The following is a 24,402-nucleotide window of genomic DNA, read 5'->3' as shown; positions in this document are numbered from 1 at the left end:
TTCTCCACTGTGGGAGTTACCGTTGGGCTCGTAATCTGTGGGTTTTAATTATTTACTTATGTTTCCTCCCTATTATGTTGCCCTCTGTGCTTCCAAGGCTTGCCACAGACTCGGCAGTGAGAGTGTTTCCTGGTGTTTGGAAACTTCTCTCTTTTTAAGACTCCCTTCCCAGGATGGAGCTCCGTCCCTACCTCTTTTGTCTCTTTTTTTGTCTTTTATATTTTTCCTACCTCCTTTTGAAGATACTGGGCTGCTTTTCTGGGTGCCTGATGTCCTCTGCCAGCATTCAGAAGTTGTTTTGTGGATTTTACTCAGTGTTTAAATGTTTTTTTTGATGAATTTTTCAGGGAGAAAGTGGTCTCCCCATCCTATTTCTCCGCCATCTTAGGACCAACCCCCAGGTTCTCTTTTCTACTTTGACAAAAGCATTAGGTCAGAGATTTGATATTTTCAGCTTCCCCCACCCAGATTTACTGTCTCCAGAAATCATTGTTGTCCTACAAACAGAGTTCCTGCTTCAGGGATTCTCTCAGAATCAGCTTTACTATCTATTATCTACTTCTTCTTATATGTCCTATACTTAACTTGTGATTACATTCTAACTCATGCTACATTCCTCAGTTTATTTCTTATCTTTCTAAATCCTGTTTGCCCCTAGCACCTTAAGATCACTATCTCCTAAAAAGGCTTCTAGCTATTCTTAATTATTCCTAAACCCTAAACTCAGCAAACTTCTTTTGCCATAAATATTTCCCTCACAAACAGGTCGCAGGTAACAATCCTTCCCATTGCCTCAAGCTGCGGCCTACGTGCTCATCCTGGGACATTCTTTGTAAATATCCTTAAACAAATGTCAATGATTATTTTATAGATTATTTTCTGGGCACAACTGCAGAAAGCTTTGTGCTTTCTCATGCTTCTCTCAAGCACCTTAACATTCTTTCCAGCCAACTCAACTGAAGAAAGTAAAGAACAAGTCACAATCACAAGGCCTAACTCCTTCATCCCAGGACCATGCCTGCGAGATGAGGAGAGGGGGTTGGGGCTGTGCCTCCATTTTGTCAGTAATGCCTAACGCGGCTCCCAACAATTATGTGTAAACAATATCCTTTTAGTGAACAAAGCAATGGGAAGGTTAAAGTCAAAGAAGCAGATTCAACATGGAGACAAAATTGGCTCTTCCAAGTAACATTTTGACTTGTTTAAATCTATGATTTAATTTACTCATTTCATTTATTCTCTCTCTCTCTCTCTTTTTTTTTATTAAGAGTATTACCCACCACATTCTACTCAGAAACATAAGTCACCAGTTAACTATGTCTTTAAGTGGAATACATTTTAATGTGAATTTCCTTGCTCAATTTGATTTAATTTCACATGAAATAGAAGACAAACTCTACCTCTCATGATCATTCTTTGTATATAAAATTTGAAATAAAAAGACTTAGAGAAATTTGTTTTTAAAGTTTATAATTTTAATATATAATAGCAATTTAAATACCAAATAGAGATAATAGACTTCTTTGTTAAAAAAAAAAAACATGCAAAAACCTTCCCTGCTATAACTACTTTAAAATGAAGAGTCAGGATTTATGAATGTTAAGTATTTGTAGTAGACCATCGATATGTTAAATCCTCCAAGTACTCACTCGTCTCTTTTAAGGACTGCTTTTTTGGCTTCCTGGGTATTTGTATTCCCTTCTACTCTTTTGGAGGTAGCTTTGTTCTCCTTTGCCTGACTTTCCTTCAGGTAATCCCTGTGTAGACCATTTTCAAATCCTAATGCTTTTTCCATCTTCCTCTACACAGATTCACATAAATTCCAGGGAGGTTAAACACATATTCAAATAGGGGATCAGTTTTGCCATATAAAATTTTGAAATATTAGCACTGAAAATATAATATATCAAAGAATATTGGAAGAAAATCTGAGAGGAAAACTAATATCAAAATATCTATCTATATTTATGTATATGTGTGTGTATATATATGTATAGATTGATAAAGGTAATAGTGATTAAATGCCAGTGGAGAATAATAAGAAGAGATTGAAAGCCCTAAACTGCCTGATTATTGTTTGTGTTAGGAGGCCTTGAGAAGTCTGCACCTCAATGGCTCCCTGTAAACAACCAGTAGGGATACTGTAAAAGATGCTTCCTCTGTGGAGAACAGCATTCCCACTATCACCCTCCCCTCAAGACCTGCCTTCAGGGGCTCATTGTGCCCCACTACATCTGGGACATGGAACCCATACATGTTCAAGCTAGAAAATCAAGCTGATAGCTTCCCTCTTTAGAAAGTGAGGTACTGTTTTGGTCTTCTCTAGGTAACTCAAAGTTCCTAGTTGCTGGCTCCACATCCAGCACTGCGAAAGCCACTGCCAAATAACTTGACTTTAGATATTTCAAAACATTTCTAATACGATTATTATGGCTTTAAAAATTCTTTGAAATAAACCAATATATCCTTCACTAAGAGAATGGATAAACAAACTGTGAAACACACTTATGATAGAATGTGAAAGTGATAGTCACTCAGTGGTGTCTGACTCCTTGTGACCCATGGATTATACCCTGCCAGGCTCCTCTGTCCAGGGAATTCTTCAGGCAAGAATACTAGAGTGGGTAGTCATTCCTTTCTCCAGGGGTTCTTCCCAGCCCAGTTATTGAACTGGAGACTCCTGCATTACAAGCAGATTCTTTACCATCTGAGCCACGAGGAACGTTATTCATCAATTAGAAGCCATGCACTGCTGCTGCTGTGGCGGCGGCGGCGGCGCTTCAGTTATGTCTGACTCTTTGTGACCCCATAGATGGCAGCCAACCCGGCATCCCGTCCCTGGGATTCTCCAGGAAAGAACAGTGGAGTGGGTTGCCATTTCCTTCTCCAATGCGTGAAAGTGAAGTCGCTCAGTCGTGTCCGACTCTTAGCAACCCCATGGACTGCAGCCTACCAGGCTCCTCCATCCATGGGATTTTCTAGGCAAAAGTACTGGAGTGGGGTGCCATTGCCTATCAAGTCACAAAAAGGCATGGAGTTAACTCAAATGCATTTCTCTTAGCGAAATAAGTCAGTCTGAAAAAGCTACAATACTATTTGATTTCTACTATATGACATGCAGAAAAAGGAAAAACTATAGAGACAGTCAAAAGATCAGTAGTTGCCATGGATTTAGGAGGGGAATAGGAATGGATAGGTGGAGGGTGGAACCCAGTTGATGTTGGTTCATCAATTATAATGGATGTACCATACCAATGCAAGCTATTACTAGGTGGAAGAGTGTTAGGGAATAAGGGATATAGGTAAATTTTCTGTATTTTCTGCAAAACTCCTCTGTAAACCTAAGGTTGCTCTTAAAATCTATTATAATGTTTGTAAAATGGACTAAAGATGCCCAGAAAGCACACAAAGAGTAACAAAGCACAAGATTATTATTATTAGATGGATTCAAATAATAACACAATGAAATACTATCCCATAACACAATGAAATACCATCCCATACTTATTATAATTGAGAGAATTAAGTATCAATAATAAATAGAAAGTGAAACAAGAAATCAAAACTAACAATACCAGGTGCTGGTAAGGATGTGGGGCACTTGGAATTCTCAATCATTTCTAGTAGGAATGCAGAATGGTACCGCCACTCTAGAAAGAGTTTGGCAGTTTCTTATTAAGTTGTAACTGCTCTAATCACATGACCCAGTCATTTCATTCTTATATATTTACCATAGAAAATTGGAAACTGACATTGACAAGCAAATGTTTACATTAATGTTTATAGCATCTTAATTGTTGCAGCAGTCTGAACCATGGGTTTGCAAAGAATTTCTAGGCACAGAATATTGTAGAAAGGAGGGAGCTTATTAAGAACAAACAGCAGAGATAATGTGGGCACTGCCATGCCTCAGGTTGTACTCTCGGTGGAAAGTCAACACTTTTTGTGGGTTAGTAGCCAATTTATATAGCTTCAAGGCAAAATTTCTGCTGCAAAATTGGCATTAGGGTGATATAGGGTGGGTATATTTTTGCCTAATATGTGGTCAGGAAGCCTACTGGTGATGTTCACCTACTGGGGGTTTTGACAACGATTATAATGGGGCTCAGTCAGCTTCCGAGATGACCTTGGTGCTGGGCTCTGCTTCTGTGGCCTTGGGGCAGGACACCACATTAATTTATAGTCACCCCAATTGTAAACAGCATAACATTCTTTAGAGATTAAATGATCAAAAATTAGGAATCAAGTATTAATACTTCTAATACCATGGTTAAATATCAAAAGCCTTATTCCAGGAGAAAGGAGCCAATCTCAAACACAAAATATAATATAATGATTCTATTTATATGAACTTCTGGTAAAATACAAAACATACAGAAGCACTGATCTGATCAATTGTTTCCAGGTTAGGTATTAATGAAAGGTTTGACTACACAAATCTAGCAAAAAATAGTTTTTTGGAGTAATGGAACTATCTTTTATCCTGAATGTAGTAGTGGCTACATGAGTCTGTATAAGTACTAAAACCCACAAGATTGTTCTAAAAAATAATTCATACTCCATGTACATTAAGAAACTGTCTTCCCAAGCTATACATAGTAGCAAGAAAAGGCAGAAACGAACCAATACCTCAGAGTGAATGGGAGGGTAAAAAGTGTAAGGATGGAATATAGATGCTCACACAGAGGAAGCTGAAGAATATGCTTGAACACATCTGTTTCCCTCTGAATGCCACTAAGTTGAACAACTGAAAACAACTCAATTATTTTTTATTTGAATGTCTTAATTTTATTTTTCTGCATTTCACTTTATAAATGTAGTACAAAACCCAAAGATGCAAAAGAATACAAAGCGAAAAGTTATTCTCCCCTTATTTTCACCTTTGACATTTTAAATTTGTAATCTTAAAGACATTGCAACACTCTATGGACAATCACATACACTAGTGCTTTGTATACATTTAGAATGATGATATGATTATATTTTATGATCTCTTTTTTTCATTACACATACCACAAGCAACACATAGTTTTCTACCCTGCACCATGCTTTGGGGAAGCTGTTTATGAAGAAAATAAAAGGATAAGGAGAACCATAAAAATGGATAAGGAAAAATAATTTGCTTCTGGCCTAGGAAAATTCACGTCATGATCAAATGCTTCAAGCCACACTGACCTGCAGCTTACAGCTTAGTACAGGGGATTCTGGGCTGCTCCAGGCACTGGACAGATAGTCTAATGCTCTGACTCACTGGGCCAAAGCCTGAAAAAAGGCTTTAAGGGCCCAACAAAGGCACCTTGAGACAAGGTGTGAATGTGAGATTTATCTCTCATGTTATAAAATGAAATGCTTTCCTCCTCATATTCTAGGAAAATACATACTCTGGCCAGGTGCACCTTTACCGTGAGTTTTGTTTCTGGAGAGGTGAGTGCCCAGTACTCCTGCTTATAGAACCTGAGGGCCCAGAAATCATCCTCAGGTTTGATACAAACCCTGCCCTTTCTCATTACGTGAGGCCTACAAATCCCCAGGTCCCATGCGCCATGGTTCTTGACCTCTACTTCCCAGTATCACCTCCTTGAGGTGATGACCTGATGACTCAGCACACAAGGAAGAGAACAAAATCTCTGTGGATCCTCAGGTAGATCTTAAGACTTCTCTCCCCAGGTTACACGTCTGTTCCCTTCCGACAAGAAGAGGGAAGGATGGGCGATGGCTGGATCCAGAGTAATATCCACTGCAAAGACAATAGCCATTTTAATATCTGAAAAAGAGGGATCAGGAAGCAGACATACTGCTATTATTAGCCTGAGATATTTTTGAGCTTGTGGGACACTCATATATTCCCACATGGACTCGTTCATCTGCCCTCTTCCAAAGAATCCTCAGACTGATCCTGAGAGATTAAAGAGTAGTCTCTCTTCTGCCATCAGGGAATAACTCACCAGCCTGGAAAAATTCTTTCCTCCAGTCTAAAAAGAAAATAATAGTCATTATCAGACCTAGTACCTGCATTTCCTTAAACAAGAGGTAATTTCTTCTTTCTAATGCTTCTTTTGCTAAGGATCCAAAAGTATTCCATAACTTATGCTTGAACTAAAGCTTTCACTGCTTTTCTTATTAAATATTCTTATAAGAATGAATTCCTCTAAATTATTCTTTATATAGTGCAGACTATAGGCATTCCCAACAAACAGTTACCCTCTTCTTAAACAAATAGCTAAATTATATGCTTGCCTGTCACCACCTTCATTGAATTTAGTTGAGACTATGTGAGTGAACTGTAGGCAATAAAATGTGCTCAGCAAGGGACCATATCATTTCTAGATTTGACAATAAAATAGTTCATGTGATTTTTTTGTTTGTTTTATTTTCATTCTCACTGTATACTTTCCCACCAAATCCCAGAACTTTAAGGCCCTAAAAGTGGAGAAGACTGGGGAAAAAAAAAAACAAAAAACTAGTCATCAGAGTTACTGTTTTTAAGAGAGTTGCCTGGAGAACCACTGACCAAGATGATATAATTTATATGAGTGTGGTGAAACTGTGGAGATAATAGGAATTGCTTTAAAAAAAAAAAATCAAAGCTAATTATACTGCTTGTTGCAGAAAGTGCTATTGTAAAGTGAAAGCAAAATACTATAAGCAACACTTAAAAAATGTGTGGTCTTGGTTTAACGCTTAGGTAATAGGATTCACAAAAAACCGTGAAACTGGCTGCATATAGAGACATGCATGATATGTGTGTGTGTTAAGTTGCTTCAGTCATGTCCAGCTCTTTGCAACTCTATGGATTGTAGCCCACCAGACTCCTCTGTTCATGGGATTCGCCAAGTAAGAACACTGGAGTGGGTTTCCATGTCCTCCTCCAGATCTTCCCAACCCAGGGATTGAACCCATGTTTCTTATGTCTCCTGCATTGACAAGTGGGTCCTTTACCACCAGCGCCACCTGGGAAGCCCAAGATATCCATGATAAGAGGAGACAAAACAGTTGCTAAGACAGTTTCCTAAGATTATTTAGGAAACATACCTTTATGCACTACACAGGACTAAAAGAGCTAATTTGAAGAGGGTATTCACTGGGTCTGTTATTGACATCCTATTTAAAAAAAAAAAAAAAACTATTCATTTAAAAATAATTATTCACCTTTTTTCACTCATAAATCAAAATAAATGAAAAGCTTCCAAAATGGGTAAATTTTCAAAGTTAAAAGGTGACTATCTAGCCAAGAGTGAACAAACTATGTATGGCCTGGGAGCCAAATCTGGCCCGCCCCATGTTTGTTTAAATACAGTTTTATTGTAACACAACTGTGTGTGCATGTGTGTGTTTAGTTCCTGAGTTGTGTCTGACTCTTTCGTTCCCATGGACTACAGCCCACCAGGCTCCTTTATTCATGGGATTCTCCAGGCAAGAATACTGGACTGGGTTGCCATTTCCTTCTCAACACAACCATACTAATTATGTATTGTCTGTGGCTGCTTTTTGCTAAAAGGGCACAGTTGAGTAATTGTGACAGAGACCATGTAACCCACAAACCTTACAATATTTACAGGCTTGACCTGTACAGAACAATTATGGCCATCATTTTTGTAGGCCACCTAAAATAGATGAAATTAAAAGTGCACTCAGCAAAAGTGAATAGTGCAATTTATTTATGGAGTAGAGTGTTTTAGGAAAATTAAGAGTGAGCAGAAATCAAGATGATGGACTTTTTACAGCTTTACCAGGGATCTTCAAGTGAGCAACCATAACGGGGGACCTTAGAAAAAAAATGAGATTGGCAAATAAGCCTATAGTTGTATTTTTCATACAATGATTGACACATGAAACTAACTGAAAGAAAATGTATGAGAAACCTACTTACTTAGGAGAAAAATGTTGTTGAAATCAACATGAATATTTATGGAAGGGCTGAGTAAATAACTTAAACAAATCTTCTTCCCCAAGGCAACAACTGAGACTGGAGAAATTGTGAAAAATGATCACTTTATACTGAGAACCAGTCATTCATGAAAAAATATTTAAAATTGTTAATTGAAGAATGGCAATAAAAGGATGATCTATTTTTAAAATAAAATTAAATAGTAATAAAAAAGAAGAAGCAAATTTTAGATATACAGAACATCTGGGTATTAATCAATATATTTATAAATAATCTGTGAATCAAAAAGAAAATTTTGAAAATACTTGGAATTGAATAAAAATGAAATCACTACCTACCAAACTATTGAATGCAGCTAAAAGTATTGCCTAGAGGGAAATGTAGATCTTTAAATGTTTGAAGCAGAAAAAAGTATTCTTTTAAACCAGTAACCTAAGCTTCTCCCCAAATGGACTAAAAGGAAAAGAATAAATTAGGGCAACAGAACAGAATTTTGAGTCTAGAAGTCAATTTATGATCAAGTGATGTCTTTTCAAAAGTTACCAAGGCAACTCAATGAGGAAAAGTATGCTATTTTCAAGAGTTAGTGCTAGCACAGTTGGATATCCACATAAAAAAAAAAAAAAAATGTGTTTTGATCTTTCTCTCTACCCATGCAAAACAACTAACTCAGAATGTGTTATAGACCTAATGGTAATAGCTAAAAATATAAAATTTTCAGTAGGAAAAATTAGAGAAAAATTTGAATAATCTTGTTATACAAGGATAACTGAAGATGTAATGTAGTGAGAATAATAAAAACCACAAAAGAGAAAATTATAGTTTACTTTCATTTTTTAATTTCTGCTTTAATCAACTTGTAAGACGCATATGTGAAAAAGATGAAAAGAAAAAATACTTTAAAAATTATTGTTCTTGTTATGTTTGCTAAGGACAAGAAGTTATTTTCTGTATTTTTTTTCTGTTAGTAGTACAATATTGCATAGACTTTAGGAGCTTAATTCTATATCTTAGAATCATCTTCTTCAGGGCCATGTACTTACTAGGATACAATGATGTCTTCTGCCAGCCTGAAAGTGAGCAAAATGAGATACTATTATTCCCCTTTCCTGGTCCTTCTCATAGCTTTTCCTCTCTCATCACTGGCATTCTCTAAGTATTCAGTGACTTATTTACCTCTCCGTCCCTTCGCTTCCTCACAATACTGTGACCATGCCTTTAACTTTAGAATGGTTGGGTCTGTGTATGTGAGTGGGAAAAATATATAAAGTTAGAAGGAAAATCAAGCTAGAAGCAAGAGAAGGAAGAAAAGAGAAAAGGAACATAGAAAATAAAGAAGTGATGGAAAGACAGGTAGATGATTTAGGAAATGAAGATGGAAAGAAAGAATAATAGACAAACTGGAAGGATTGAGGGGAGGTAGAAGGAAGGAGAAACAGGAAGAACAGAGGTGAAAGGATAAAGAACTGAAAAGAGTGAGACAAAGACGCAAACAGTAAAGAAAAGTAGTAAGGGGATAAGAGAAAGGAAGGAAAGCTTGAGAAATATCCATCAAAAATTACATCTTTTTTTTTTTCATCTCAAGGAAAAGATACCATCAATTAAGAAAGAAAATGAGTAAATTCATTTTTACAGACTCTCTTCCATTCATGCTTCTACGGTCGGCACGTACAAGGGTACATGCTCTTGTACCTGACTCTTTTGGGAAGGAAGTTTAGAGAAGGGTTAGGTATTTTATTATCTGTGGAATTCTATCCAGTGAACAAACTTCTGAGTTACTTACCATTCTGAAATTGAGCTTTCCTCTCATCTGAAAGGAGATGTACACATAAGACAGGGACTCTCAAAGAGATGAAGACAAAGAAAAAAAGATATCCTTTTTACTGAGGGGTTTATCTTAATTATTACTATTATTAGTCAAGCCATTGCTCTCTTTTGAAATTGTTTTTTATGAATAAAGCATTGAATCACATGATTTTAAGTGTTAAATCAAGGCAAGCAGATATATTATTCCTAGAATGATAGCTGCAATATGTAGAGGCAGTAGGGGAATGCAAAAGATACACGAAATAAGGAGTTAAGGGGAAAGAATAAAGGAAAGCAAGGGGTTTTAGATTGTCCTCCAGCAGAGGACAGTCTTGCAAATATTTGACTACGAGAATACAATTACCAACTTCATTTTGCAATTTTCCTGAAAAACAAGAGTGAAAAATGCATTTTAATGTTACAGTGAAACAAACACCTAAACTTGCTTGGAAGGATGACATACGATGACTTAAATTAGCTCATTAAGGTTTTAAAAAACCCTCAGTTTTCTCCAACACTTGTTTCAAAAAAGAAAGAAAATAAGAAAACATATTACATGTTAATATAGATAAATAAGTTTACAGTTAAAATTCAAGGCAGAAATTATCCATCTCCTCCATGAAGGTATTCTTTTGGTCATGATAATCATCACATGCAATGCTGTCATGCTATAAATCATCTGTGCAATGGAAACTACAATTTATTCAATGTTTACAATGACAAATATTTGCTATTTGTTTTATGTAATTAATTAATACCAGAAAACTAATTGTGAAATAGTGCTCCGCTGATCACAAAAGAAAAATCTGAGAATCAAAGGGGTCAGTAGCATGAAGAAATTTCTGTGGGTTAATGGACAGATCAATAATTTGAAATCAGCTCTGTTTAAATGTGAAGTGAAGATGCTGTATCCCTAAGTCTCCCTATCCCTATCCCTTTTGTGTCCCCATAAACCTCCACTCCTGGTCCAGCCTGCTGAGTCTTCGATCACAAGATAGAGAACAGTGGCACTCTCTGCAAGGAAGAATTTATTGTACTTTTTCAACAGGGTCCTGCATAGAAGAGGTTTTTAATTTTCCTTAGAATCAGATCAAGGGCATAGAAAGCACGAAGAGAACTTTTTCAAATATATTCTCATTAGAATTTCATTCATTTCAGAGTCATGAGAAGGAGTTACTGTTAGCATCATGGGGACAATCAAAATATAACAATACATCAGATAAAGAGAAGAGGGAATAGGAAAAGTGAGTTAGCTGATGAAAGCAGAACAAACAGAAACAGATAATAGAAGTTTGTAATATAGTAAGAATGAATAAAATTCACAAAAGAGAAAATTATACATAGGAAGTAGGAGGATTGAAAAAGAGAAGATGCAAGAAAAATCACTATAGAAAGATCATATATTATAAATTGTCATTAAAGTTTACCATTTTCTCTCCTGAGTTGATCTGAAAAAATAAAAAGTAATATATAAATCACCACAATATTGTAAAGTAATTTGCCTCCAATTAAAATAAATTTATTAATTAAAAAAAGAATTCCTATGAAAGAGCTAATAGGTAGATCATATTTTGTAAAGAGTCATTGAAGTTTACCATTTTCTTTCCTAAGTTGATCTGAAAAAATAAAAATAATTATATAAAATTTTTAAGAAACAGCTAATAAGATTATATTTTATAAAGAGTCATTAAAGTTTACCATCTTCTTTCCTAGGTTGATCTGAAAAAAAAAAAAGTAACATAAGAATTCTTATGAAACATTTAACAGAAAGATCATGTTTTGTAAGTAATCATTAAAGTTTACCATGTTCTTTCCTAAGTTGATCTGAAAAGTAAGAAGTAATGTAAAAATCACTAAGAAATGGAAACAAACACAAAAGCCTTCCAAAATCTCTTCACCTGTTTTATATATAATAGATTACCCACTTTAGAGTGAAGAAACTTATATTTATTTTGTACGTGTTGTTCTGTAAAATATACAGGGGTCACATTGCTCTTTACCAAATGATGAAGTAGAAAAAGAAATTTTAATTTATCATGACTGAACTTAAAATCCCACAAAATGATTTCCCAAAATCCTTTTAATGATATGGTAACATTACTGTTATCATCACCATCATCACCACCATTATGACAATTGACTTTTACTGAAGTACTTTCCCCATACTAGACTCTATGATACTTGTTTTAGAAGTAGCATTACATTTGGTCACCAGAAGTGCTCCAGATAAGTAATTACACATATGCAGAGGAGTAACTTCCATGCATTGGAGAAGGAAATGGCAACCTACTCCAGTATTCTTGCCTGGAGAATCCCAGGGATGGGGGAGCCTGGTGGGCTGCCGTCTATGGGGTCACACAGAGTCAGACACGACTGAAGCGACTTAGCAGCAGCAGCAGCAGAGGAGTAAAGTGAACTTAAAGCAAAGATACATTACTTGCTGAATTCCCCACAGTTGCTTATTTCAGAATAACAATAGCAAGAGATTCAACCAGTCCATCCTAAAGGAGATCAGTCCTGGGTGTTCATTGGAAGGACTGATGCTGAAGCTGAAACTCTAAAACTTTGGCCACCTCATGTGAAGATTTGACTCACTGGAAAAGACCCTAACGCTGGGAAGGACTGGGGGCAGGAGGAGAAGGGGATGACAAAGGATGAGATGGCTGGATGGCATCACCAACTCGATGGACATGAATTTGGGTAAACTCTGGGAGTTGGTGATGGACAGGGAGGCCTGGCGTGCTGTGATTCATGGGGTCGCCAAGAGTCAGACACGACTGAGCGACTGAACTGAACTGAACTGATGTAGAGGATCATATCATCTGGAAACGGTGAGAGTTTTACATTTTTGACAGATATACTGAGGACTTCAAGACTGGAGAGGCAGCACCTCAAGTAACTTTGAGAGAACTGCTCCAAGAAAGTGAGGGGGGAGCTAAGATATTTAGGAGTTTTACAACAAAGGACAGGTAGCAGGAACAAAAGACTACTCTTAATAAAAGAAAACTAGACATCTCAAGTTAAAGAATTTAGCACTTTTTTTTTTTTTTTTTGTATGTGAAGAAGCAAGAGTCTGGGCTCACTGAAACCATTTCTTTGATATGCACCTCAGCTATTTGGGGCCAGTATCCTGTGTTAGCTCACCCTAAGTTCCCTCAGGGCTCACTGTAGTGAGTGGCTACAGTCTGATGGATGCTAGGCGGGCAGGTACTCTTTGTACTCCTGGTGACAGGAGTAAGTCAAGGCTATATATTGTCACTCTGCTTGTTTAACTTATATGCAGAATATATCATGAGAAATGCTGGATTGGATGAAGCACAAACTGGAATCAAGACAGCCAGGAGAAATATCAATAACTTCATATATGCAAATAACACGACCCTTATGGCAGAAAGCAAAGAAGGACTAAAGAGCCTCTTGATGAAAGTGAAAGAGGACAGTGAAAAAGTTGGCTTAAAACTCAATATTCAGAAAACTAAGATCATGACATCGGGTCCTATCTCTTCATGGCAAATAGACGGGGAAACAATGGAAACAGTGACAAACTTTATTTTGAGGGGGCTCCAAAATCACTGCAGATGGTGACAATAGCCATGAGATTAAAAGACACTTGCTCATTGGAAGAAAAGTTATGACCAGCTTAGATAACATATTGGAAAGCAGAAACGTTACTTTCCCAACAAAGGACCATCTAGTCAAAGCTATGGTTTTTCCAGTGGTCATGTACAGTTGTGAGAATTGGACTATAAAGAAAGCTGAGCATTGAAGAATTGGTGCTTTTGAATTGTGGTGTTGGAGAAGACTCTTGAGAGTCTCTTGGACTGCAAGGAGATCCAACCAGTCCATCCTAAAGGAAATCAGTCCTGAATATTCATTGGAAGGACTGATGCTGGAGCTGAAACTCCAATACTTTGACTACTTGATGCCAAGAGCTGACTCATTGGAAAAGGTCCTGATGCTGGGAAAGAATGAAGGCAGGAGGAGAAGGGGATGAGATGAACTGAACTCTTTGTTTCCTTAGTTCCCTCAGGGCTGACCAGCTAACCCGTTCTGCAGTAGATGATGACTGTGATAGCCTTTGTTTAATGATATGCTGGCAATATTTTATTCCTCACTTTGAGACTTGCTTAAGTATGTAATAATCTCAGAGATTTAGGTTTTCATTTCCTGAAAAGGTTGAGGTTTGATAAGAGTATAAATGCCACTCAGCTTTTAAGAAAAAAAAAATAGACTTATGAATTCACCTAATCTAAACCTTGATGTTAATGTTAAAGGGTCACTGTGTTGCAATCCAGATGTCAAAGTCCATAGAAGGGTTTTGAAAATCACCATCTGTGGACCTGTTCTGCATGGTGCATGCTCAGATGTTTTAGTCATGGCTGACTCTTTGCAACTCCAAGGCCTATAGCCCACCAGGCTCCTCTGTCCAAGGCATTCTCCAGGCAAGAATACTGGAGTGAGTTGTCATTTCCTTCTCCAGGGCATCTTCCAGGCCCAGGGATCCAACCCATGTCTCCTGCATTGCATGCAGATTCTTTACTGACTGGTCAGGGAAGCCTCTAAACCACCACTAAGTGGCATTTATTTTTTAATACTAGTTGCTTTTCATCTGCTAAGGCATATCCAGCTGTTTTTGCAACCCAATGGACTATAACTCCTCATGCTCCTCTGTCTGTGGGATTTCCCAGACAAGAATACTGGAGTGGGTTGGCATGCCTTCTTCCAGGGGATTTTCCTGGCCCAGGGATCAAACCTGCGTCTTCTGTGTCTCCTGCATTGCAGGTGACACTGAGCCACCAGGGAAGCTCTGTGGATCTGTTCTGACTCACTGTAAACTTTTGTATAGTTCACAACCAAGAAGATTTTTCATATTTTAAAAGGGATATGGGGGGGGTGTGTGAAATACATGACACAGACTTTGTGTGACCTCCAAAACCTAAGATATTTACTTTATTGCCCTTTGCAGAATAAACATGCTGATTTCTAGTCTATAGGATTGATATCAAGGTGTGCAGTGCACACTGGTGCAGCTTTATAAGGTCTCCATGGTGCTTAAACATTTCACATTTTGCCCAAAACTGTTACTTCCTTTAGCTTTTCCTTTCAAGTCTCTGTTTATATTTTATACTTGTCTCCCTGTTTCTAAGTAATATGAATTATTTTTAGCAGGATAACCTAACCTACAATATTTCCATTTATTCATTCACCTATTTTCTTTAAAACAATGTCTTATTTTTCTCTCCCGTGTAGCAAAAAGCTCTGCTCAAAGATTAAAAAGTATGCTATTGTTCAGTCACTAAGTGGTGTCTGACTCTTTGTGACCCCATGGACTGCAGCACACCAGGCTCCTATGTCCTTCACTATCTCCCGGAGTTTGCTCAAATTCATGCCCATTGACTTGCTGATGCTTTTCAACCCTCTCATCCTCTGTCACCTTCTTCTCCTTCTGCCTTCAATCTTTCCCAGCATCAAGATCTTTTCCAGTGAGTTGGCTCTTTGCATCAGGTGGGCAAAGTATTGGAGCTTCAGCTTCAGCATCAGTCTTCCCAATGAATATTTACAGTTGATTTCCTTTAGGGTTGACTAGTTTGATCTCCTTGCAGCCCAAAGAACTCTCAAGAGTCTTCTTCAAAACCACAATTTGAAAACATCAATTCTCTGGGCACTGGGCTTTCTTTATGGTCCAATTCTCACATTTATACATGACACATAAATAAAACATACTGTAAAATGTAGATTACACATTGCCTTTTTGTGTATATCTGTGTGATCTCTGACATATGGGGACACTGGATTGGATTCCAGATTTGCCAATCACATGTGATCCCTCCTGGAAACATGAGGCACATACATCAGTAAATGAAGGATGTCACTGTCATCAGCGATTGCAGCCACAACCAATCAATGTTGAGTTGGTGAGCCCTGAGAGAAGTCAGGAAGGAAAAGAGTACCTGTCATCTAGCAGCCATCAGACTTCCTAAGGCTTCCCAGAGACTCAGTAGTAAAGAATCCACCTGCCATTGCAGGAGCTGTAGGAGATATGAGTGTGATCCCTGGTTGGGAAGATCCCCTGGAGGAGGAAAAGGCAACCCACTCAAGTATTATTGCCAGTATGTTCCCATAGACAGAGGAGCTTGGCAGGCTACAGTCCATGGGGTCACAAAGAGTCGAACATGACTGAGGGACTGAACACACACAGCAGCCATCAGACAGTAGCCACTCCCCATGGTGAAATCTAAAAGGACTCAGGGTGTGAAAACACAGGATAATGGCCCCACATAGCTGAAGTGCATATCAAAGGAATGATTTCAGTGAAGCCAGACTCTTCCCACATGCACAAAAAGCACTAAATTCCTTGAGATGTCTTGTTGTTGTTCAGTTGCTCAATTGTGTCTAACTCTTTGCGTCCCCACGGACTGCAGTACCCCAGGCTTCCCTGTCCTTCACCATCTCTGCCTTCTCTCTTTCCCAGCATCAGGGTCTTTCCCAGAAAGTCGGCCTTTTGCATGAGGTGGCCAAAGTATTGGCCAGTTCAGCTTCAGCATCAGTCCTTCCAATGAATATTCAGGATTTATTTCCTTTAAGATTGACTAGTTTGATCTTGCAGTCCAAGGGACTCCCAAGAGTTTTCTCCAACACCACAGTTCAAAAGCATCAGTTCTTCAGTGCTCATCCTTCTTTATGGTCCAACCCTCACATCCGTATACGACTACTGGAAACCCAATAGCTTTGACTCTGTAGACCTTTGTTGGCAAAGTAATGCCTCTGCTTTTTAATCAACTGTCTAGTTTTCTTTTATTAACAGTAGTTTTCTGTTCCTACTACCTGTCCTTTGTTGCAAAACTCCTGTATATCCAGGCTCCCCCCTCACCTTTTTGGAGCAGTTTTCTCAGGGTTACTTGAGACACCGACTCCCAGGCTTGAAGTCCTTAGTATGTCTTCTAAATAAAACATAGTTCTGAACTTTTTGGCCATGCATATATTTTTTAGTCGACAAAAAGAATACCAGAACAAACATATATTTGGGAATTAGATTATATAGACACACCTAGGAAAAGCAAGAGAGTTTCAGAAAAACATCTATTTCTGCTTTATTGACTATGCCAAATCCTTTGACTGTGTGTATCACAATAAACCGTAGAAAATTCTGAAAGAGACGGGAATACCAGACCACCTGATCTGCCTCTTGAGAAATTTGTATGCAGGTCAGGAAGGAATAGTTAGAACTGGACATGGAAAAACAGATTGGTTCCAAATAGAAAAGGAATACGTCAAGGCTGCATATTGTCACCCTGCTTATTTAACTTATATGCAGAGTACATCATGAGAAACGCTGGACTGGAAGAAGCACAAGTTGGAATCAAGATTGCCGGGAGAAATATCAATAACCTCAGATATGCAGACAACACCACCCTTATGGCAGAAAGTGAACAGGAACTAAAAAGCCTCTTGATGAAAGTGAAAGAGAAGAGTGAAAAAGTTGTCTTAAAGCTCAACATTCAGAAAATGAAGATCATGGCATCTAGTCCCATCACTTCATGGGAAATAGATGGGGAAACAGTGGAAACAGTGTCAGAATTTATTTTTGGGGGCTCCAAAATCACTGCAGATGGTGACTGCAGCCATGAAATTAAAAGACGTTTACTCCTAGGAAGAAAAGTTATGACCAACCTAGATAGCGTATTGAAAAGCAGAGACATTACTTTGCCAACAAAAGTCCGTCTAGTCAAGGCCATGGTTTTTCCAGTGGTCATATATGGATGTGAGAGTTGGACTGTGAAGAAAGCTGAGCACCAAAGAATTGATGCTTTTGAACTGTGGTGTTGGAGAAGACTCTTGAGAGTCCCTTGGACTGCAAGGAGGTTCAACCAGTCCATTCTGAAGGAGATCAGCCCTGGGATTTCTTTGGAAGGAATGATGCTAAAGCTGAAACTCCAGTATTTTGGCCACCTGAAGAAGAGCTGACTCATTGGAAAAGACTCTGATGCTGGGAGGGGTTGGGGGCAGGAGGAGAAGGGGATGACAGAGGATGAGATGGCTGGATGGCATCACTGACTCGATGGACATGAGTCTGAGTGAACTTGGGGAGTTGGTGATGGACAGGGAGGCCTGGCATGCTGTGATTCATGGGGTCGCAAGAGTTGGACACGACTGAATGACTGAACTGAACTGAACTGAGGAAGGTTTTGGAGAAGGCAATGGCACCCCACTCCAGTACTCTTGCCTGGAAAATCCCATGGGCGGAGGAGACTGGAAGGCTGCAGTCCATGGGGTTGCGAAGAGTTGGATATGACTGAGCAACTTCACTTTTCACTTTCATGCATTGGAGAAGGAAATGGCAACCCACTCCACTGTTCTTGCCTGGAGAATCCCAGGGACAGGGGAGCCTGGTGGGCTGCCGTCTATGGGGTCACACAGAGTCAGACACAACTGAAGCGACTTAGCAGCAGCAGCAGCAGGAAGGTTTGGCATTCCAAAAACCACAAAAGTTCTTGAATATGAAATCTCTGTGTGATGTGCGTAGAAGTTTGGTTTTTCAGGCTATGTGCAAATGATTGTTACACACATTCACTTCTAATAGGTATATATATATATATATATATATATATATATATATATAAAATCATAAAAGTGTAATAGGATAGACTGAAAAATATACCCAGTAATCTGGACCTTCTTCATCTCTTTTCCAAACAAAAAGGCTTTGAGTCTATAGACAATATAGGATTCAGGAAGCCTTTTCATGTGTTGACAACTGTTCTGTACTCCTTACGGGTGTACAGCGCACAGGTGTTGCCTATCATTATAAAAGGCTATTCATGAGTATATTCAACCTTAACAACATATATACTCAACCTTAATTCAAAGAAGTTAAAAAATTCTTATATTTAATTTAAGCATCACCTAGACTCTGCAGTTTTTATTAGGTCTCAATTGATGATCATAGATATTTTTCACATTTTTAAAATAACAATGCTTCAGCATGTGGTTGTGAAGTTGCACAACTTTAATTCTTGTTCCACTTATGAGGTTCTTTATTGCCCACAGATGATTCAACCTTTCTGTTGTTCCCAAAGGGATAATTCTGTCTGCTTTCCAATACCCTCCAAAGAGGAGATTCTTATTCTTCCCCTTATTTTTCTCATTACTGTCATTACCCAGACACCTAACAGCCCTTCTTATGAAACATTTCCTTCCCAAGCACTCCAGTCTCTTGGCTTCCTCCTGCCAATCTCTTCTTTCTTAGAGATATTTTTCTTTCCTCATGGTACATCTTATTTTATTGATGAGTTTTAAGCAGAGCATTATTTTAATTACCATATAGTATATCCTCATGAGAATGTATTAATTCTTTCCTGCCTTTCACACCAGATAAAAACACACCAGAAACAATTTGCTCATTGTTTTCTTCATTTTGGCTTTGTTTCAAAAATGTTTTTTTTTTTTTGGCACAGGTACTTAGGTCTTAGGCTTATTTACTTACAGTACAGTCTACAAACATAAGAGGGCATTATCCAATAGAAATTATATCAGCTTTTACCAGTATTGCTGGCAATTTCCCATCTTATAGAGCTTCACTGGGGGCTCAGTGGTAAAGAATCCATCTGCACAAAGCAGAAGACACGGATTTCATCCCTGGGTCAGGAAGATCCCTTGGAGAAGGGAATGGCAACCCACTCCAGTATTCTTGCCATGGGAAATCCCATGGACAGAGGAGCCTGGCAGGCTACAGTCCATGGGGTTGCAAAAGAGCTGGTCACAACTTAGTGACTGAACAACAAGCCCATCTTATAAGGATCTTCATTCCTTCTGACTTTTCTCCACACTTGGTCCCTCCCACCCTCTCAAAAGTATTTGTCTAGTCTTTAATTGGTTGCATCAGTTATACTTTCACTTCTATTTTGTTAAGTATATTAATGTTGATATTTTCCCCTGTGCAAGCAAGAGTCTTTTCACTTAGCTCATATCTGTGCTTAATCCTTAATTTGGTCTGACTCTTCACAGACCCATGGACTATAGTCCGCCAGGCTCCTCTGTCCATGGGATTATCTCCACAAGAATACTGGAATGGGTTGTCATTTACTTCTCTAGGGTGTCTTCCTGACCAGGATCAAACCCTCGTCTCTTGCATTGCATGCTAAGTCACATCAGTCATGTCAGACTCTGCAAACCTAAAAGTTCAGTGAAATTCTTGGAATAAAAATAAAGTGTATTCATTTGTTATGGCTGTTGTAACAAAGAGAACAAACTAAGTGGCTTAAAAAACAAAACTTTGTTGTCTCACAATTGTAGAGGTTAGAATTTTGAGCTCAAGGTATTGCAAGGGCCATGCTTGCTTTGAAGGATCTCTTCCAAGCAGTTCTCCTTGCTTCTGGTGATTTACCAAGTCTTAGATTGTGACAATAAAACTCCAAGCCTGACATGATGACATGATGCTTTCTCTATATACACATGTGTGCTAAGTCGCTTCAGTTGTGTCCAACTCTTTGTGACCCTATGGACTGTAGACCTCAGGCTCCTCTGTCCGTGGAATTCTCCAGGCAAGAATACTGGAGTTGGTTGCCATGCCATCCTCCAAGGGATCTTCCCAACCCAGGGATCAAACCCACATCTCCTGTATCAGCAGGCAGATTCTTTACCACAAGTGCCACCTGGGAAGCACCCCTACGTACATGTCTGTGTCTACATTTCCTTTTTTATAAGGACACCCAGCACATTGGATTAAGGACCCACCCTACTCCATTATGACCTTGTCTTTACTGATTACATCTGTATGACTCTACTCCCAAATAAGCTCATGTCGTGAATATTGGAGGTTAGCCCATAACATACGGTATATTGAGATAGCAATAAGAAACAGGGAAATAGAACTGGAATATTTGGATAACTATTTTGAGAGGATTGATTATGAAAAGAAAAATAGGAAACTATATAGGACCATATATAATTCATGCTGTGTTACAAATGTTCACAGTTCTACAGTAATTTGCTAACTAATTATGAAGGGAGCATTGATATGTGAGGCAGTCATCAATCTGTGTTCCAGAGCTTTATTTTCAGAATTAGCAGTAAGGAGGAGGAAAAAAATCTACTTGTATGTTTTTTGGGGAAAATAGTGAACACCACTGAAGTCCAAAGTAAACATTATTCATGAAAAGGTAGGCCCATGAAATACAGCATCAGTCTATTTTCCTTCACCTGGAAAGATGGTTAGGTGGCCAGAGGACCAATGTCTAAAAATAGGTTTTAGGACAACACAGAATGTGTTCTGGTGAAAGGTGAAACTGTGAAATCTATCTGTCATGTCATAGAAAGACACATGCCCAGCCTCATAATACAGGAATACCCCCACACTAAGGGGTTTTCTTCTTACAGTAAGAGGTTGCTGGGGCAATAAGGGCACAGTACTCTCCCTTGTAGAACCTAATGGCCCAGAAACCATTCTGTAGGGACATTGGGACCCTTCCCTTCCTTCTTACATTATCCCTACAAACTCCCAGGTCCCAGGAACAGGTGTTCCCAACCTGCACCTCCCAGAAGTATCTCCCTGAGCTGATGCTCAGTTGACCCAGCACACAGGAAACAGAGTCGAATCTCTGTGTGGAGCTGGGAAGATCTTGATGCTTGTTTTGCCAGGTAACTCGTTTCCCTTCTTCAGACAGGAGGAGAACAGGATGAGCAGTGGCTGAATCCAGGGTCACATTTGCTGCAAAGACAAGTGGGCCATCATGTTTCTGGGAAGGGTCTCAGTAGACCTGGGCCAGAGGGTTCTTTCCGGGAGCCAGTGTGAGGAACTCCGCCCATGGCAAAGGTCATGAGGAAGGAGGCTCAGCATACACAAAGGCGGGATTGAGCCTCAGGAGTCCCCCTGGAAACTCTCGAGCATCTACCCCCAAAACCAGAGTCTGCCTACTTTACTGCTTTGTGCTCTCACCTATACCTTTGACTTTACAGGGGGGCTGTCCCCCACCACCTCTCTCTGAAAAAGAGTTAACTTACAGCTCCAGTTGATAAAGTTCCTGGGCATGACAAGACTGTTTCAACCTACAAACTCCTTTGGAAGTCCTCTAGCCTGCCTGAACAGGTTCTTCCGGCCACATGTGATTGTTCACAGCCTCCCAACCGTGAGAGGCATGAGATGTTCTAAACTGTCTAAATACAGATTCCTTTGAGCAGTTAAAAGATTGATTAGAAATTGTATTGGTGAAGGGTTTTTCACTTGTTGGGCCAATGTTTGGTGCTAAGTTTCCATATCCCTTACCTACTGTGTCCCTGGCAGAGCATTGATTAATATAATTGGTGTATAGGAATGTAAGTAGTACCTTTAATGTTTGTAACCTTGGACCCTTGAGTTAATTCTTTTCTTGTTATATCCCACCATACCTTGGCCCTATAGGAATGCAGCTTTATCTAATGCTTTTGGAGGGTGGTGCCTGACTTTAGAATAACCACCTTTAGAGAAAAATAAGTTTTATGAAGAAAGGGTCATAAAATGTTAACAGGCCTCCTGGCCAGAAGATGATGTAAATCACCTAAACTTTTGCATATGATAAGTTTGCAGGAAGAAAGCCTGGCTTACTACATGGCTCTACCCCTTCCCCCATTATCCTCTATGCATAACTTAAGGTATAAAAACTACTTTGGAAAATAAAGTGCGGGCCTTGTTCACCCAAGCTTGGTCTCCCCATGTCGTTCTTTCTCTCACCTTCTGGCTGAATTCCCATCTGGAGCATGGAGGCTCATCAAGCCTACTAATTATGCCTGGGCTTCTAAGATCTGACCGGGGAGGCCTTAGTGTCTCCTCTCCTTCGGGAGAACGGGAGGATGCCTGTGGCGTACATAGGTGAAGCAAATCCTTGTCTTGGAATTTTATTAGCTTTCCATGTAAACCAAGTTATTCGGCCTCTTTTCTCCACTGAATTTTCTCACTGAGCTATCCTTATTTAACCACTCTTTATATCTTTAATTCTATCATATCCTGATAGCTGAAGCCATCTCCGCTTCGAATTCCCTGGATCCACCGGGGCTGGACCCTGGCAGGTTCTCATTCTGTGAGGACTCCTCTGACCCTGGGTAGATCCAGCTCACTTCCACCCAACATTCATCCAGACTGTCCCACAAAGAGCAAAGTCCCTTGTGGATCATCACATACTCACCAGCTTTGAATTCTTCTTTCCTCCAATCTACAAAGAACAAGTGAACATGAGAACCTACCATCTGAAAAACACAGCTGCCTGTCTGTCCAAAATACAATGAGTTTAAACTACCTAGGATTAATTAAAGAAAAATAGCAATCAAAGAAAATACTCTTTAATACCTTGAACTTCTGTTTACAATCTACTAAATTATGTCTGATATGAGACCTGATATGTCACTCAGAGGGGTAGACATTCTTGCAGGATAAATATCTAGAATCTACTTACAGTGTTAGAGAGGAAATAAGGAACATGGCATGTCTGAGCAATTAATTTATTTTGCAAGTCAGTTTCCACATCATTTAACTGATGAAATCCACTTTACTCATCTCAGAACACAATGTAAGATACAATTAAAGACAAACAAACAAAAGAAACTATTAAAATTTAATGTTTCAAACACATTATTATCTTTTAATGAGGAATCTATGGAATTTATGCTATGTATATTTTGGAGTTTCTTTAATTTTCAGTATACTATTTTGCATGCTGTAAATGTTCATTTAAATATTTTTGATAGTAGAATGTTCTTCATCAGCATCCATATCACTCACCAGGATATAATGGTGCATTCCTCCAGGCCGGAAAAGAACAAATAGGAAACCTTTTACCTGTTTTCCTTTCCTGTTTTTCTCTTGTCTTTTTCATCCTTCCCTGTCCTTATCCCATTTATTCTTTTGAATTCCTTGGACTTTCTCTTTCTATCCTGGAGCACTTTTATATTCCATTTTCTTTCAGATGTGATAAAATTATCAGGTGTAAAACAGAATTATAGAAGAAATAAAATGTGATAGGGACAGAGTTGGAGCATCACAGAGACAGCATGAAATAAAGACAAGACAGGAAGGAGAAGGGGAAGAATATGCTGAATAACTCCTCATTTACATTTCAGAGATAATTCATCAAAATTACAGACATTTATGGGCTTCCCTGGTGGCTCAGACAGTAAAGAATCCACCTGCAATGTGGGAGACCTAGGTTTGATCCCTGGGTTCGGAAGATCCCCTGGAGGAGGGCATGGCAGCCCACTCCAGTATTCTTACATGGAGAATCTCCATGGACAGAGAAGTCTGGTGGGCTACAGTTCATGAGGTCACAAAGAGTCAGACACGACTGAGTGACTAAGCACAGCACAGCACAGAGAAAGAAAAATAAATGCTTCTTTGCTAACTGTAGACATTTTAATGTTTATTCCCATATCTTATCCTATTGCTATAGAGACAGGGCCCAAGAGAGATGAAAGGATGAAACTTTCTGAGAGATAACCATTTCAGTTCAATTCAGTTCAGTCACTCAGTTGTGTCCGACTCTGCGACTCCATGGATTACAGCACACCAGGACTCCCTGTCCATCACCAACTCCTGGATTTTACTTAAACTCACATCCGTTGAGTTGGTGATGCCATCCAATCATCTCATCCTTTGTCGTCCCCTTCTCCTCTCACTGTCAATCTTTCCCAGCATCAGTGTCTTTTCAAATGAGTCAGCTTTTTGCATCAGGTGGCCAAAGTAT

General features: G+C 38.9%; 2 pseudogenes; both read right to left on the bottom strand.

Annotated features, from left to right (window-relative positions):
* Positions 1-5,189: 5,189 nt before the first annotated feature.
* On the bottom strand, positions 5,190-14,045 carry LOC147347008 (butyrophilin subfamily 1 member A1-like; annotated as a pseudogene).
* Positions 14,046-20,843: 6,798 nt separating this feature from the next.
* The window catches only part of LOC147347007 (butyrophilin subfamily 1 member A1-like), a 33,331-nt pseudogene continuing 29,772 nt past the window's right edge, over positions 20,844-24,402 (bottom strand).

Source organism: Bos grunniens, chromosome 23 (assembly GCF_055505025.1).
Source record: "Bos grunniens cultivar Pamir isolate PY7600 chromosome 23, Bosgru_T2T1.0, whole genome shotgun sequence".
NCBI lineage: Eukaryota > Metazoa > Chordata > Mammalia > Artiodactyla > Bovidae > Bos > Bos grunniens.
The sequence above is the reverse complement of the archived record's forward strand: the minus strand, read 5'-3'. Positions and strand labels throughout refer to the sequence as shown.